Source organism: Oenanthe melanoleuca, chromosome 4 (genome assembly GCF_029582105.1).
Source record: "Oenanthe melanoleuca isolate GR-GAL-2019-014 chromosome 4, OMel1.0, whole genome shotgun sequence".
Taxonomy (NCBI): Eukaryota; Metazoa; Chordata; class Aves; order Passeriformes; family Muscicapidae; genus Oenanthe; species Oenanthe melanoleuca.
Window position 1 is genome coordinate 44,086,134 of NC_079337.1, and position 18,626 is coordinate 44,104,759.

Below are 18,626 nucleotides of genomic sequence, written 5' to 3' on the forward strand. Positions count from 1 at the left end.
GATGGTGGGACACTCCTTGCTGTCAGCCTGCCCAAGCAAGCAGTGACTGAGCCTGGCCCGTGAGACTGAGCATGGAGGGAGGATGCAATCCCAGAGGAAGTGTCCCACTTACAGACAGCTCTGTTTGTGTCTGCTGCAGTAAATGCTCCCAAGCCAAGTAAGGTCAGGCATTTGTTGGATCCTTGAGAAAGCATGTGGAGAAGATGGAGGCTTGGAGGCTGGAAGTTGCCCTTCTGAGTTGGAATTGCAGAAGTGTTCCCAGGCAGTGTGGGCAATGGGAATCAGGCACCTTGCCTAACAACACAGAATGAGGTCTTGAACACTTTGCAGACTCACAGCAGCTTTAAAAGGGGGAAATGTTGTCTGAAGTAGCCAGACAACTCCAACTGGACTAAGTGCTCACTCTCCCAGTGTTTCTGCTATGGCAGCCCCTGTTTGAGGACACAGGACAGTCCTGCACCGTGGCTGGCACAGGCTGCCCCTCACAGAGCTTGGCTGTGTCTAGTCCTTGCAGCTCTAACCTGCCTCACCACTGTGCTGAGCAGCTGTGAAGGGCTACAACACACTGAACAAAAAGTGGAAGGCAGCAGTTGTGGATAGGAATAGCAATCATTTCCAGTGGCACACGGCCAGCTGTTACTTGCATAAATTGATGGATTATAGGGATTTTTAGATGAAGAGCCCAAGCAGGGTGGTACCTGGGCTGCTGCTGAAGCAAAGAAAATTGTTTAGAAGAGTTCATAGTCTCTGCTGTTTGAAAGCCCATGTTCACAGCAAGCCCATTCAACTTCTGGGACTACTCACAGAGTTCTGCTGACACCAACCTATTGCATGACAGCATCCCCAACTAATGCAGAATGGTTCACAGATCTTAAGACCTTAGGGTCCTTGTCTGCCCTGCCTTTATTATACCATCATATTTCATTCACTTTGGGTAAAGTATGCTTTTTTTCAAATCAGCATCTAGTTGAATATGAGAGAGCTGGTGAATCACCTCTTCAGTGATTTGTTCACATGGCAGCACTTGTCTTATTGTCTTCACTTGTCAAGTCAACCTTTCTGCCTTGAATTTGGTAACGTTTTTTGTGTTAACAAGGTGTTGTGCTTCTTGTCTTTCACCCTCTCCAGATTTTTCAAAACTGAAATTTTGTCTACCAGACTGTATGTAGAAAACTTAGTGATTTTAACAATATCTTATTCACAGCCTTACTTTCTCCTTTCTTCAAAACCTTCAAGCTTTTCTTGTTGTAGCGTTGAAAGGTGAATGTTTCTTATCTGTCACAAACCCCAGCCAGACCTTGTAGTTGGTGATTTCTAATGTGGTGCCTACCCAGTTCTGCAGACAGATGTTGTTTCTGAAAACATGGCCATGTCTGGCTCTGGACACAGTCTCTGGAATAATGTGTGGAGTTATCCAGATTCACTCTATTCAGCCACTGTGGTATTCTCAGCAGAGCAAGAAGCTCTTACTCAAATTAGTTTTAATAGATAATTATTTTTTCTTTGCTTCTCATGAAGTAAAATGCCATGGTACTTCTTTCCAACAGTGCCCATAAGCACCCTGGAATAATAAAGAAGAGAACAAACAATATTGTATCATACATGGGAGGCAAAAATTACATCACTGATTAACTGCTTATAAGACAGCACTGAGGACAATGTAATAATCTTTTAGAATAAATCTGTTCACTTTCCATAATACATGACCTTCAGTTAGTTTGCAACAGTGAAAAAAACTGGTGGTTTGCCTGAGGTCCTACATATATGGAGCCAGATGGTCATCAGTGTTTTTAGAACCATTGTATATAGACTTTATAAACATAACTTTGCATTTAATTTTATTTTCAATTATATTTTCCTGACTATGAGAATATTCTTAACAAATTCAGGTTAAATGAAAACCATTGGATACTTCTTTATGAATTTCCTTTAAAAGTTTTGAAACTCTGCATTTTCTATAGGAAACTGGGATGTTGGTTTTTAAAGGAAAGTCATTATAAAAATCTTCAACACCTTTAAATAAGGTGTGGATATTTATTTTTCTCTCCACAAGCTTTTATTAAAAATTTCACCAAATTAAAGTGATTCAAACACTGATATTTCCATTCAGCATCAGCACAGAATTTTTAGAATCATGCAGTCAAAAATATGGAAGACATTGATGTTAACTGTACCCCAATCTTCAGCATTTGTGAGTCAGATTAATAAGGAGAAAGCAAGAGACTGTAAAATTGTTTAGATATTCAAATAAGTGAAAATTAATTGTGAGGAAATTTTTCTATCTCCATTAATTAAAATTCAATCAACAAGATGTGTTTAGAGTACCAATTCAAGCAAGCATCTAGGAGTATATTGTTTTAATTACGAGATGGCAGTTTCAAATGCTACTTTTGAATGCAGTCCAATGTTTTCAGTGTACACAGACTGTTTCCAAAACACACTTTTAAATATCAGAGCTTCAGCTCTGGTTTTAAGTACTGCAGTTTGATGAGCTGTTCTGGTCTGGGGCTAGTAAACAAGTCTAGAACTTGCTGGATTTCTCCCAGCAGAAAAATCGTCATCCGCTTACTTTTAATGTTGTCTGGATTTGTCAAGTCTCTCCTGCAATCTGTGTCTCTGGGATAACATGCAATGCACTCATCTCATGGGAATATGGGAAGATTTTCAGTTGCAATAATAACATTCAAGTGAGCTTTTTGCAAAAAATCTTCCTTGTGGCTATAAAGGAGGTCAGCTTCCCTGAAGCTAAATTTTCACAACAATCTGCAAAGTTTTTGATATATCACTCCTGTTGAATTTTAATAGGGATAAAGTGCTTAGGTTGATAAAGATGTTTGATTTACATCCAGACCATGGGTCTGGTTTTTTAAGCTTCCCAACATCCAACAGATGTACAGGTAAGAGCAAACTAGTTTATGTGTGCATACAGGACAGCATGAAATTGCCAGCATTTGTAATTATGTTACTCATGGATTTAACTGGTCAAAAAGGATCTTTTCATCCATGCAACATTCTTCTGGTTGTTAAGATGGGCAGACATGTGAACAAAAAATTATTCCATGCTGTGCTTAGGCAGAAAATTTGTTCAGTTCAGAGAGAGAGATGCTTTTTAGTTTTTGTTTGTTTGTTTGTTTGGGTAATTTTAAAACTTCTTTTTGTTCTTCTGCTCTTCATCAGCCCAACACATTCTAACATGATCAACTTAAATAATATCCACAAAAATGCTGCCCTTATAAACACTATACTAGGCAAACACTGTACTAGGCAAAATGTCTGTTGGTTTGAGAAGCATTGCATTTCTCAAGTCTTGCACAGATTTTTGTTTTTGAAGGGTTGGAAGAGTTTCTCAGGTGCAGACAGCACTATGGATAGTGTGTGTAGCATGGCAGGAACCTTGTTGCCCTTTTATCCACAAACAAAAGCCTAAGACACTTGCTGTCTGAGCTACCAGATGCATTTTTCTAGGAAGGAGATGCTGGTCTCTTCTGCTTTTCTCAGCACCTTTAAAAATACTCTGAAACTGCACAGCCTCTGTTCTAGCTGCACTTACTGCAGGAAAGACCAGCTACTCACAAAGCTGGGCTCCTCAAACCCAGGCTTGCTTTATCCCCTGAAGATATTATGATGGTGAGTGTGTCACTCCATCAAAAAGTAGATGGGCTTTGAAATATATGCACAAAAAAGTCTGACCAGAAGGGTTCAGTGTCAGAAGTCTGGAGGTGGTATCACAGTGAGATGGAGGGAGGGGATTATCCAAACTGCTAGGAAGGCTGAGAAGTGGAGCTGAGTCACAAGTTTCTGACCAGGCTGACTCCAAGTTTCACAGACATTCTTTTCCATCAGGGCAGCTCAGCCTGTGAGCCATGCAAAGTCTCCCTGGCTGGATGGGGAGCCTTGCTGGCTGGAAGGGAGAAGACATTTCTGATTAGTCTTACCCTGACTGACAAGATCACTGCTGTGCAGACTTCTTGTAGCTTCAACAAAGTCCTTTCATCCTGCAGAGGGAATGCAAGATCTATTCTCTGGTGGGATGGGTTTCTTTTCTTGGTGTGCTGTGTAAAAAGTCAGAAAGACTTCCCTTTTGTACTGCAGTACTGCAGCCTGGTTGTTACATGACACTTTTTAAGAGCTATTTAAAATCTCAGCTGACTGAAATGTGGGGCAGAAAGCTTGTTTTGTATTTTGGCATACAAAGTATTATGTTTATTCTTCACTAGATAAAACAATTATAAAGTCTTTGTTTTAATGTGGGCTGAGTCTAAAAGGGGAATACTTTAGGTTTCCAAATTTACAAAGTGTTCTTCCTGAGTGGTTAATTGTTCCCACATTTGTAAAAAGGAGGGAAGAGAAAACTGCTAAAGAGGTTTTGAAAATTTCCCTGGACATTATTGGTTGTTTTCTGGTTTTTTTTATTATTGGTCCAATTCTCATAAAGGCTTTCCAAGTTCCAATATTGAGCTGCTCTCTCCTTAATGTCTGCTATGAAAATAAGTTCAATAGTGGGACCATTTGTATGGAGTTGGTCTGTTTTGCATTATAAAGCATTTTTGTATCAGAAAGCTCTGGACCAGGTCTTTACCTCCATCACTAAGCATGAAGGGACAGAAACTCAGCTGGCCTACATTGGCTTAGTTCCATGGAATTTACTGCTCTGAACAAATTAAAGATTTCACCCTTTGCAATAAGATTCTTCCTTACAAGATTTATTTTCTTTTGGTTATATAAATAATCCTTGAAATAGAAAAGAAAAAAAATTGTATTGATTCAACCTTGTCTAACTCATGAAAGGAATCACATGCAAAGCAAATTGCAAGATTGTGACTTAAACACCTGCTTGGAGAATGCACTGGTAATTTAATCTTAGCTTAAGCCAGTGTGTGTAGTCAAATACATCCCTCTCCTCTGTGCAGCCTCCCAGGAACCCACAGGCAAGTTCCTGTGGCAAATCCACAGGCAGTGGCCCTGCCTGGCTCCTGGGCAGAGCTGCTGCCAGCAGCCAGGCATGGCTGCAGCACTGACAGCTGCAGCAGTGGTGGTACCAGACCCTGGTGCAGCAGCAGCATCAGTGCTCACATGGTCCCAAAGCCAGGGCAGCCCACTCTAACCACCACTGCTAGGAAAGCCTACTGATTTATCTGTTTATTTATGGGTTTATATCAAGCAGCCCTGAATTATTAGCTAAAATAACAGAAGGACCTGCCTTTCAGGCTGATGGCAGCCACATTTGTCATCTTGCTGGAGCTTGATTTTGATTCCTGTTTGCTGTTCCTTGAGCTGATAGAGAGCCACATTTTAAGATTAGATGAAGACACCAAAAGCTGAGGACAGAAACCACAAACTTCTAAATACCTAGCCTGGCATTTTCTTGTACCATCAGGCTGCTTCTTGCATCAGAAATCTTCCTCTAACACTCCCATGCAGTTACCCACATAGGTGCTCCTTTTTATTTCACTTTCTTTGAGGGCCTGATAATTTTACTGGCTTGGGGAGAACTTTGTTTTGGCTTTTTTTGGTCTTCCTCTATCTTTCTTTGAAAACTGTCCCAGGTGAGTTGCAGTAGCATGGAGAGTCCCAGCAGAGTGCTGTAGAGCTGCACTCTGCTGAGTGTCTCAGGTCTCTGCTGAGCAGTTGGATGTAGGCATGGCATTCTGAAGTGGAGCAGGCAGATTATTAGGTTTCAAAAATAGAAAACATGTAAAACCATTATTTGAAATGTCTGGCACTGTACTGTGAGGTTCTGTGAAAGGGTGTTTGTAGAGGTTGTTACTCCATGAGCTAAACCAAGAAGGCAGGAAACTCCCAATTGATTTGTGGTAGTCTAGTCAGACTGAGTTTCCACTTCATCCTGAGTTTCCACTTCATCCTGCCCTTTCTAGTAATGAAGAAAAATGTTCACCATTTAAAATGGTAATTAAGGCCAAAAACACAAACAAAGTCTATGTAAGCAAGTGCTGGAGAAGTGCTGCCTCTCTTTAGCTTGGTGCAACTGTTTTTCTGTGAATGGGCTTAACCACTGTCAGCAGGAACAGCACATCCTGCTGAATGGGAAAAAATTCAGGACAAAAATCCAGCCTGGAGTCAGAAAAAGAAAACTAGTTTCAGAATAAACAGTATCTGTCAGTCTCAATGACATAGTCATTCTGCATTTTCTGATGCTCAGTGCAAGTAATTCATACTCAAAAGGAACTCTGCATAGGCTGGTAATTCTAGCCACTAGCCAAGATCTTCTACTCCCCAAATAAATGTGGTAATTCCCAAGATATGGAAGTTTTGCTTTTCACAACTAAATACTGAAAGCAGAACCAGCCTTGTTTAAGGTTGGTGGGAGCAGTTCTATTAACCAAGATGTCAGGAAATGAGCTGCACTGGCATGCTACAAACAGCAAAGGATCCTTGCTGCTCTTGGGCTCAGCACAGTGTAGATGGTGGATGAAACCCATGGACCCCAGGGAAAAGTCCTCAGTAGGGGCTAGGCCAGGCCAGCAGCTCATACTGGGGAAGGAGATGTTTGTGTGACACCTGTAGGAGGCACTGCCTTATTCACAATTTCACTTCACCATTACTACATTTACCATCTTTCTGGTGCATGTGGTGGTGTCTTTTTCTACTGTACTTGGAGTGTGGGCAGTCTCCTCCATTCACTCTAAATAAAGCAGCATTATGCATTTTTCTCATTGTCTATATAGAAATTGCACTGTCACATTTTACTTCTTCCTCTGTAAGGAGGAAGGCATGAATTTTTTTTTAGACATAAAACACTTGAAAAAGAAAGGCCTACCTAAAAGAAAAAAAAAAAAAAAAAAAAGAAAGCATGTGTTTTTCCTCCATGGACTCTAATTTATCTGAAAGCAGCTCAAGCTACCCTTCTCCATCAGAGCCAAGGTCCTGTTCTCCAGCCTGCCAAAGCACCTCTGGTACAACACTGTGTTTCACAAGGATTTGCAATGGTATTTACTTTCTGCTAGCCCACTAAATGCAAAATCTTATAGAATTAAGAAAGCCAAAAGAAGGAGGTCAGGGCAGTAGCCATGAGAATGCCTGAGAACACAGCATCTGGCTGCTGCCTTCTGTACCAGCCAGCATCAGACAACTTTTCCTTGATATTGCACCCCTGAGAGTAGGAGATGCCATGTAAATCTCTGTAAACCACCACACCATATTGTATATGGCAGTGTTTAGCACCCAAGTGCTGTTTACTTTGTTTCTGAGGTATTTTTAAATTGGTACATTGTTTTTTGCATTTTGTTGCTGTGTTTGATTTTGAAAACCAACCAAATGTGGAATCTGTTTGCAGTTGACATAAAGAGTTAAATGAAAAAACTGTTTTCTTCCTTTGATTCCAAAGCTCTTTCAGATGAAGCAATATCATCTTAAAAGATCTTTAAGTAGATAACTAAATAAGATATTTTAAATGAAGGACTTCCTAAAAGGTCTTGAGAGAGGCTGTTTAGTTTTCCTTTTAAATAATCCTGGAGAGTTCACCAGTAAAGTCTCCTATTTTGATGTAAATTTCCTGGAGAACAAAGCACACGTGCAAGCTCCAGCTCAGTCATTTCTCTCCCACATGCATGTGCAAACACACAGTTGCACAGGGGGCTTGCAGACAAAACCAGACTCTTGTGACAATAGGTTATGACAACACTGGGAATGGTGATGGAACTTCTCAGTTCTGATTCCTATGTGAAATCATCCCTGGTTTTAAGGGACTTCAGCAAAGAACTCATAATGGCAATGTTAATTAAGATAATTTACTGCCTTTTTCTGCAGAAAGAATGGATTCAGTGGATTTTTATTTTTGCCTAATCTCTTTTAACAGTCTGATCAAATAGTTTGGGAATGTTGAGTTCCACATACAAAATGTTGTTCATGACCAATTAGAAATACATAATACTGTCTCTGTTCTTATTTTGGGTGAACTTTGTGTTAAGCCAAGGACAGACTTGTAGGTCTCTAAATGTCCTGGTGCCAGCACAAATGAATTTGTAGCTTTCTCATATTATCCATGATTACAGAAACAAAAGCTTATGAAATACTTTCACCAGGACTGTTCTGAGAAGCACTCTGCTGAAGATGCATCTTCAGGATCCTTACATTAACTTGTCTTCTTTTCCTTCTCCACACCAGGGTAAGTTCTACTGCTAAGAGCATTGTTTAAAGCTGTGCCTACCCCAGGGCTAATTACTGCACAAGAGCTCTCCATAATGGTCCATACAGCCATGTACCCTCTATTCAGTAACAAAAACCAGTGGAAGAGATAAAAAAGAAATAGTGCAGAGTGCCTGAAGACACCTACAGGAACCCTTACAGGTTTGGAAATCCTAAGCCATAATTTGAATATAAGCTACTATGTTTAAAATGTTTAGAAGAATATTGCTCTGTAACTCTGACCGGTTTAGTCTTTGGACCTTTAGCAGAGGCTGGAAATGCACTTCCTTTTGTTGGTTTTAAGCCTACTGCTTGATAACCTGATTGATTGCTGCCTATTTCCTCTGTATCAAGGAAAAGAGAATAATCATCCCCTGTTTATTTTCCCTGTGTCTTTCATGATTTAACAGATCTTCATTGCATGTCCTGTGCTGTCTTGATCTCTTGCAGTTCTACTATTGCCTTCGGGGAAAAAAATATCTCTGAATATATCCACAGACAAGTGCAGCGAGAACACATTTTCTTCTTTAAATAATTTCTGATATTTCATAGTGTCTCCAGAGCAGCATGTTGACATTTTCCAGTGATACTGACATCTGTTTTCTGTGTGGTAATGGCTATTTTAGAGCCTACTATGGGTACAGTTAGAGCAATTTTTCCATAGTACACTACTTTTAATGTACCAATGCAGTTGTAACATAAATGTTACATAATCAAAAAATCTTATGCCTATGCTAGTTCTGGGAAAAAAAGGAAGAAAAGTATAAGTCCACAATAAGGCATAGCTTTGTTTTCTTAGTTTTGTCAATATGTTGTAACCCTGATTATTCACTTTGAGTCAGCTATTACAAGCTGCAGTTTATCTCCTAGGACACACAGACAATATGATGTTCAGAAATGTTTAAATATGCCACATCTTTCATTTTGCTGTATTATTATTAGAACTTTGTGAGCATTTATAGGACTTCCATGCCTATTCTTGATGGGTTTTTTTGATCTTTCTTATCTGTATTTTTTTATTGGTGAATTTTCTGCCAACAGTTTAATAAATGGATTTGGAAATTCATGATCTCAAATAGTTGCACAGGGAGGTAGCTATTGATAGCTCTTGATTTGCAGGATGTTGCAACTTCATGAGCAAAGATAGGATTTAAATATGTGTTGTGTTAATTATGCAAACTGTGCAATCAAGCTACACATTGGCTCTTAATTTAGGACTAGTTCAAGCACAATAGATTCCTAATTGTAAAATGTATGTTGCTAATTTAATTGTTTAGTGAAGCTGTTAACCACAAAAGAAATATGGAGTTTAAATTCTCTCCTGACAAAGTGTACACTTGAGAGAAATGCTGCCTTTAGAATGGGAATATTTGAGGGTTTTTAAAAAGGAATCTCTTAGGACATGGCTATGTTGCTGAACCATGCTTCCCTTCAAAGGTAAATGCATGGTTTTGGGTGGAGGGGGGAAAAGATCAGTTTGTAGCTATCAGCAAAATTAAATTCCTTTCTGTCCAGCCTTCCCCCACCTCACTCATTCTGTTACCATTTCTCTCAATGGTTTGAGCCCTAAATACAGAGGGATTAGGATAACTGCACACAGGGTCTGCTTATGTGTAGTTCTGCACAGACAAAAGAGTCACTAATCTGAGGACTGAAATATTTAGCTCTGTCACTGAGGCTGTGTTACAACTTCATTGCTGGCAGGTTGAGCTCTGTGTACCACTAACCCTGCATGTGCAAGAACTCACTAGGCTTTGTTTCAAAAATTATTGAAATGACCTTGCAAGTAACCAATTAATTCTATTTAAATACTTGCTAATGGCCAGAGAACAAGCACAGTGCAAACTAAAGCTAAATCTTCAAATGCTGTTTTGCCAATAATTAGACTGAGAGCCTGCAAGCAATGACCTGCTGTTACAGTTTGCCTGAAAGCCCTGACATTTTTCCTCTGACAAAAGTGGTATTGAATGTGGGGCTGTCATGAGGGAGCTGCAGTTGCATTCATTGACAGTATGCCCGAGGGTAAGAGACTTGCATATACAAGGTGTAGAAAATACTTAATTTACTTGTTAAATCAGTTCCCTCTGCTGTTTGGCATTAGCAAAAGCCTTTCCCAGCTGTGACTGTAGATCCAGTTTCTTTTTGCTCCTGTTTTTGGAGGTTACATCTTAGTTCTTTGTGCTGCAGAAATTTTGAGTAGAAATTTTGAGATTTGGGAAATTTTGAGATTTCTGAATGAGAGAAGGAAGGAGCTGCTCTCTCCTGGGTTGCCTGGGGAGCAGAGCTGAACTGAGCCACTCAGGTGACAGCAATGTGCTCTTCTTTTAGGTGTCCAAACCAGTGGTGTTTTGCCTGTCAGTGTCTAAAACCTGCCTGGAAGTAACAAGTAAAGCATTTTGTGTCTGCCTTTGCAAGAAGGTGTGTGCCTGTAGGTTTGACACGGTTCTGTATGTAGCACATATCTTTCTAAAAGGCTTTGTTTGTGGGCAGGTTAAGTACTTTCCATGTAACAAGTTTCCTATTTGTAGAAGAAGTTTTTCTTTCTTTTTCTATTCTTTGTTTTGCCATATGTTTGTACATTTCTTGAACATTGTGGTTGTTTATCATCAATACAGACATACTACAGGTTTAATTTTATATATAAACTAAGTGCCTAAACTCTGAAGAACTTTCATGAAAGTTTCTCTCTAACAGAAAAACTAAAGATCTGTAAATTCTCAAATGGCACGTAATTTCTAGTCTTTTTTCACTCTACATTTATGTAAAGCTACAAAAACGTAACCAAAGATTTGATTCTTATCCTTCATACTTACAAGCCAAAATTATTTGAGCAAAGCCAAACCTTCTGAAATGGATTACATGGCAAATTTGCTCAGATATTGCTGTTAGTTTTTCAAACCATTGGACAAGAGTCCATTTCTAACACCTTTTAATTGTTCCACTATGGACAGGCAAAGCTGGACGCAGGATACCCTTTTTATTCTCTAGAACCAGATGACCTGGAAGGAAGTCTGAAAAGCAAAAAATTATGCAGATGAGAACATTTTGCTTTTGAGTGCCTTAGTCTACTTCAACAGTCATTGTTTCAATTATGCTCAAGAATAAAGATTCCTTTGTCTTCATATGGCTTAGCTCATTGTAGAGGTAAGAGCTGTCTTTTAAACTTCAGCCATGGATCCAAGCTATCCCCAATGATGTTTGCAAGGTTGGAGTCACCACTCTTTCATAGCATCTCCCATGGTTTGTGCTTCAGGAGAGTAATGCATCACCACTGTGTTCTCATCTGGTCAGTATCAGTTAAATAATCTTGAGGCCTGTGGAAAGGCTTGTTATGATTTTTTTCCCCCTAAGAGATTTGATTAGAGAAAAAAATAATAAATAGAGAGAGTAGCATCACCCCAAAAGCAATGTACTATCCCTCTGATTGATTGTTTATTAACAGCTATAATATAGGTCATGTGGGAATTAGGGCTGCTTCCTTCCAAAAAGGTGGTGGGATCAAAACTAGTGCACAGCAAGAACAGCAAACAGGAGGAGCAGGAAAACTGATTCAGTTACCATCAGAGACATGAGGGGAAGACTCCAAGTGGAATGCTACAATGGGTGGGTATGAACACTTCAGGAGGGACAGACAAAGAAGGACAGGTGTTAGGGTAGCCCTAAATGTTAGGGAGAGTTTTAATTGTCTAGAGCTTAATGATGGTGATGATAGAGTTGAGTGTTTATGGGTAAGAATGTGAGGGAAGGCCAAAGAGGCAGGTATCCTGGTGGGAGTCTGTTTTTGACCTCCCAGCCAGGGCAAAGAGACACCTGAAGTGTTTTATAAGCAGCTGGGAGAAGTCTGACACTCTGTGGCCCTTGGGGGAGACTTCAGCTTTCCAGATGTCTGCTGGAAATACAACACAGCAGAGGACACAGCCTAGGAGGTTCCTGGAGTGTGGCAGACACAGCTGGTGAAGGAGCCAGCTGTTCGTGAATAGAGGACTGGTGGTGTTTAGAGGCTTCTTGGGCACAGTGGTCACAAAAAGGCAGAGTTTTGATTCCTTTAGAAGTAAGGGACTCAACAGAACTGCCACCTTGGGCTTCTAGAGGGCAGATTTTGGCCTGTTTAGGAGACTGGTTGAGAGAAGAGGGGATCAAGTGCCCCCTACATTGTTCACAGATGACACAAAATTGAGCAGGAGTGCTGATCTGTTGGAGGACAAGAAGGCTCTGCAGAGGGAACTGAACAGGCTCCATAAGTGAGGACAATTTTATGAGGTTCAGTAAGGTGAAGTGCTCTATCCTGCCTTTGAGTCACAACAACCCCAGGCAGTGCTACAGGCTGGGGGCAAAGTGGCTGGAAAATGGAAAACTGCCCAGCTGAGAAGAACCTGGGGATTGCCAGCAGCTGAAGATGAGCCAGCTGTGCCCAGCAGTTTTCTTGTGCTGCTCCATTCCCTCTGAGCAGAGCTGCTCCTTTCTGGGTAAGGTGATTGCATGGATACAAATGAGCAGGAGATAAAGGAGATGCAGGAGATGCAGGTGATGCAGGGACAATAAATAAATGCAAAGGGTGCTTCAGAAGAGGGAGGAGGGTATATTAAGGAAGACAAGAAATAAGTATGTCCCAAGAGGAGAAGGAGGAGGCAGGCTGGGATGACCATGTCCTGTGGAGAGCCCCAGATGTCCAAGGTAGCCATCTCACACAGCATGTTGGCTGGTTTGCCCCTCTGCAGCTGTGGGGTCGTTCCAGGAAGGGTCCTGTAGGCTCCAGAGGAAGTTAGGCAGCTGTGCTCTGCCCTTGAGATGAATATTGTGACATGATTGAAAGGCCACAAGGAGGAGAGCAGTAACCAGAAAACATGGCAGATTCCTTAGGGCTCCTGTTGTTGACAGGTCTAGCTAAGGCATGAGGGAATACACTGTTATTCAAGGAAGTTTTAATGATTTTAGCAGTTGGCTTGCAACAAACCTGGAATTTTTAAATTTTTCTTCACTATAATAGCAGGTTTCCTGGGGTGCCATGAATACATAACATTCACTTTGCTATGATGCTTTAGATTTGATTTGATGTCTTTCTTTTTTTACACCAGTGTGAGCTCATGCTTAATTACAAATATGACTCTTTCCCTTAACAATTAGGAGATTTTTAGTGTAACTTGTGTGTAATTTTATACAAATGCCTGAAAGCCAGACTACTAAGTCTGCTCCATTTCCTGTAAGAGAGGTTTCTTGCTTTGGTGAAACTAACTGCCTTGGTTTCCAATGTGGTTGAGAGAGGTGGAGAAAGAGGCATGTCAATGTGTGTATGTCCCATTTACACATGATTCTATGTAAAATGTGTTTTCCTGCATACATGATTATAGAACATGGGTATAATGATGCATATTTGGAGCATGGGTATAATTTTTGTTCTCATTCCTATTATTTGGTGACAGCTAGTACGTGTTTATAGTAGATAAATACAAATATCTGCTATACCATACAGGCCCAGCCTGTACTTGGTGTTGTGGCCAGACTGGTGCTGTCTAGGCAGCTCTTGCAAGTGTTCCAAGATTAGCTCTGAAATCTAGGGATATTCAAGGAAATTCACAATGGGAGGTCACTCTTACTGCTACCATTTCTAGCTCCCAAATAAATCTCAGCAGAATGTTCCTTGAACATCAAGAAATAAGGATTTTTAGGTTTTTCTTGACCAAGCACTAGCACAATGCTAGCACTAGCCCTTGCCCAGAGGTGTGGATCTCCATCCTTGGAGATAACCAAAAGTCATCTGTACATGATCATGGACAGCTAGCTCCAGGTGGCTCTGCTTGAGCAGGAGGGATTCCAGAGGTCCCTTTCATCCTCAAATATTCTATGGTTCTGTGATTCTGTTCCACACTGGAACTGTTTTGTACCTATTCATGTTTAGTAAGACTTAAAAAATTCCTCCTTCATTTTAAGTCCATCTATCTTTTCCCTAAGAAGAAGTAACTAAAGGAATGAATTTTTTTTTTCTAGGAAGATATGAATTCTCAAGATACTTCAGTCTGGTAGATCTGTGCTTCTGCCACCAAGATTTGATTTGCTCAGGCCTAAAAAGAGGATTATTCATGTGGAAGTTCCTGCTGTGTTCTGTCTAGCAGAGATGTGCCAGGCAATTCCTGGGGCTTGGTGTAATCTTTTTTCTACTAACTTCTTGTTTAATTTAGCAAAGCATGCCCTGCATTTGATCTAGCTCAGCCATCCACTTGGATGGCTCACACAGCTGAGTTGTCTGAATTGGAAAGGAATGAAAAGCACCCAGCTGACATTGGCACTACACAGTGAGAAGGGAAGAGCTCCACTGTGTCAGGAAAACAATCCATTTAGTGCTTTTCATCTTGATCTGCAAACAATTTGCATGGTCAGATTGCCCATGCTTTAGAACTTGAGATCCTCATACTCTTATCCCAACAGTTTCAGCGCAATTTCCCCCTTTGAGTTCTATACATAAGTTTGAATTGCAAAGCAACAAGAAATGTTCTAGTGTAAAGGAATTTTCTTGATGTACAAAGAGAACCAGTTTCTTTCCTTGTTGCAGCAGGAGACAAGGGAAAAAGGTAAGAGAAAACAAGGCTCCAAGGCCATCCTATGCACTGGAAGCCAAGTATCTTGTGGGAGCTCTGGCAGTGATCTGGTGCCTCTCAGGTCCAGGTCCGTTGCTCCTAGGACTGTCACTCTTGCTTCCTTTTTGTCCCTCTGCTTTGCTGCATTCCCTCTGGCTTGAAAATGCTTCAGCACTAGGGCTTCTGCCACTCAGTATGAGCATGACAAGCAGACCCCTTCTTCCATGCATGTACATTGCATCTTGAGGTATAAGTCAGGAAGAGCAGTACAATCCCATTGCAGACTGAGCAAAACATCTGCTTACCTCAGACAGAAGGAAAAGTAAACAATGAAAGGCAGTATTTGCCAAACAGCAATCACGTGCAGCCTGTGATTTGCAGTCCATGGCTGATTCATAACACATAGGAAGATGAAAGGAGACATGATGGCTACAAAACACCCTACTTCTGGTCATAGCAATGGCAACAGAGCTATTCTCACTGGCAGTGCCCAAGAGAAAGTGAGCAACATAAAAAAAAAAATAAAAAATACAAGAATAGTGGCTTCTCTTTCCCCACAGTGGTAGATTGCTCTTTGATTTCAAAATGGCTGGGAAACACTGCTTTCAAGCATTCAGCCTGCTAGCAGGAACTGATCCTCTGGGAAATAGTTGGTGTCAAAAATAAATAAGTTTTGAAAACATCCTGGCTAAGAGCTGCTTGTGACCAATAAATATAGGTGAGACTAGCTGATTCAAGTTTTTAAATACTGCTTAATTAAAACAGACTTACTACTGCTCTTGAACATGGCAAAGCCCAAGATAGGTGGCTGTCTGTTACAGAGGAGCCATTCCTGGTTACTGTCAGAGGGGCTTCTTTTGGCAGTGCACATAGAAATCACATTGCCTCTGTGTGGTATCTAGTCGGCTTGTTTTTGAACAAGAGCACAAATCTTGTGGCAGGTGTGCGATTGCAGTTACAAGGCTGGGGATGACAATGAGAGTTGAGCCTGGAAAGGACTCCTTCCCCTGGGTCAACACTGGGGCTGCTCTGCAGCTGAAAAAATGCAAGGCTAAATCCAAATCAGATGGTACTGAGAGGGATTCTGGTTTCCAGGGTTTTTGCTGACCAAACCCCAAAATATTTCTGTTTGTTGGGAAACGAAGAGATTTTGTACTGAATGGTGGGGCAGTTAAGGAATTAGCCCACTTCTGTCACTACCTTGCCCAAGGCAGAGGCAGTTAGGAGGACCTCAACCCCTCCTTTTGAAGTTGTTCCACTTTGGATAAACAATTAACATTTACTAGAAGAGGGACTGGTGCTCAGGAAGTCTAACCTCTCAAAAGAAGACCTGCCAGGCTACTGATTCATGCACACACGTGTGTTCTCTCTCAATGAATAGTTAATGTTTTATTAAGGGTGGAACAGTTCCAAGGGGATGATTCAAATCTTCTCCCTGGATCCAATACTTGGCTTTCTTCTAATATGCTTTTTGTTCCATTAGAAATGTCATTGCTTTTACACAACTCTTTCTTCTTCCCCTCGTCTAAATGCCCTTCTTTGTTTCAGTTGATTTTTGTTTCATTACTTGTTCAGACCCTGCCCTCCACTTTGCTCCTCGACCCTGAGAGAAGGAGATCTCCGCTATATTTGAGATTAGCTGAGTCTGTGGAAGGGCCAAAGGTAGTTTTTGCTCTGAACCAAGCTGAGGGGAGCTAAAATTTTCCAATCTCCAGTCTCCTAAGGCATTCAGAGCATATTGCCCCTCACCTGCTCCACATGCCCTTGATGAGCCTGTAGGTGCTTGGCACTTGTCAGCAGCCTGTTTTAGAAATTAGCAGATGTTCAAGGGTGCATTCATCCCTCATCAGCCTCTCTCTGGGTAGTTTTGAAGGAGGAAATAAAAACTACAAGTGGTAACCAGCATTTGCAAGCACTGGGGTCATGCTGCATTGCTTTGCAGACAGAGAAACCCAGAGAGAAATCCCAAGCTGAGGACATACACATCACCTTAGTCTGTGGAATATAGCCCCAGCCTGAACCTAACTTGGGTTCAGACAAAAAACATCTGCTTTTCAGGACTGTGATGTGTTACTTGGGCTGTGAAGTTTCAGCTCAGGATTTTGTGACATTAATGTGCTTGTTGTTGCACATGTCCTGTTCTTGGGATGGAAGTGGATGGAGAAAGTGACAGTAGGGGTGAAACAGCTGAAGGAGATGAGGTTGTTGTCTCTGCACTGGCTCTTGGCTTGACTGGTTGGATTGGTCACAATCCAGAGGGGAATTAATGGCCACTTCATGGCTGATAGTAAGATCAGTGGCTAAGGGGCATTTACAGGACTGGTAATATATTGAACTGCAGATGCAGCCATGAACATTATGCATTGACCTTCTTTTTCCTTGGTTCCTTCTGTCTTTTGGCCAACATGTCTCTTCTAGCCCCTCTCTCCATTCCTGAAGATGTCTCTTGTCAGCTTTACCTCCAACTGTGATTTGAGACCTGCATAAAACAGTGGTAGAAACTCCCATCTGTTGCAAACCACAGCAATTGTATTCATACCCCAGAGCCATTAAACCATTCCATATGGGAAGTTTTGCCATGTACATAACCTTGTCCACAACAAAGCTTAGTAAAGGAGTCGTGATGTTAGGAATAAACAACACAAATCAAGACAACAGTTAACATATTGAGAGAACATGTCTGCAGTCTGCTAGCTGTAAATTATAAATTCTAGTTGCCCACTGTGTGGCTGTGGGAGAGGAATGTGAGTGACACCAGCACCTACACCTGAATTTCGGAGCAGTTGCACCACCAGCTTTGATTCAACTTGGCAAAAAGCACTTCCATTATATCTACTATTCTTCATGAGGAGCAAGTTGATTTTGTGATTTAAAATGTGTATGGCTTTGCAAATTGACTTCAACTCTAGATTTATGGGATTTTTAGAGGACAATCATTGTGTTGTTAGGATGTTTTCTCAGTTTCATTGTCTTCCTCCAACATGAGCTTCACATCTTGGCTATCTGAATAAGCTCCTCCTTTCAGGAAATCTGTAACACCTTATCACTGTTTCCACTATTGCATATGGCTTTTTCTTATCCCAAATGGCATTTGAGCTAACTTGGGCAATGCAGAATGAATTTGGGTTATGCTATCCAAGCCAGTTTTGCTATGGTAGGAAGAGAAAATTAATGATGTAATTACACTGAGATTTAGTGTCAGGTTAAAGGGCAGGATCTCACAGGAAATGCAAAAAGAAGGGAAAGTCATTCCACTTTTGAAAACCTCAGCCTATGTTCCCTCCTAAATTTGCCAGCTGCTGTTTGCCTTCTGTTTTGCCAACGCTTTTATTAGTTACTTTGTAAAGGTGCCAAGACACCAGAGAACCCAGGAGCTTTTATTGCAAGTGTGGATTAAGACTCTCCTAGGTGTGGTGGTTCGGAGGTTATGCTGTAAGAAAAGCCAAGCAATGCCCCCCTAGGAGAGGGAAGTTACAGCATAGTAGCCCCCAGCCAGGGAAAGGGATATCTGATCTGCATCACCCTCGTTGGACAGGTGATGCTCACTCTGAGAAGCACAGAGTGACCAAACTGAAACAAGCTCTGCTGGTTTTCTCAGTAAACCCCTGCTCCACTTGCTGGCCTTCATTTGGTCTGTGCAAAACACAGCCCACCTGCAGGCTTTGCACATCTGGTCCCTACCGCTGCTTGGCTGACTTGGGAGTGTGTTGGGAGCAGAGAAGCAGAGGCTGTGTCCCACTGCTGGCCTCACAGCATGTCTCTGTGTGTGATGCAGCTGGCAGTTTGGATTTGAGCTGAAATGCAGCTCTCTTTTGAGTGGTGGGGTTGGGCTGTTCAGCCTGCAGCTCCCAACTGATTTAACTCATGAAGTATCTCTGTCTCCACCAGAACTCTGCTGCCTTTTTTGTG

At 41.3% G+C, this 18,626-nt stretch overlaps 1 protein-coding gene across 1 annotated transcript in view; it reads left to right on the plus strand.

Annotated features, from left to right (window-relative positions):
* The first annotated feature begins 8,105 nt into the window (after positions 1 to 8,105).
* Positions 8,106 to 18,626, plus strand: part of LNX1 (ligand of numb-protein X 1) — a 106,894-nt gene continuing 96,373 nt past the window's right edge. Inside the window, exon 1 of the mRNA XM_056490504.1 lies at positions 8,106 to 8,125. The gene's annotated coding sequence lies outside the window, so the exon portion shown is untranslated. The remainder of the gene's footprint in view (positions 8,126 to 18,626) is intronic.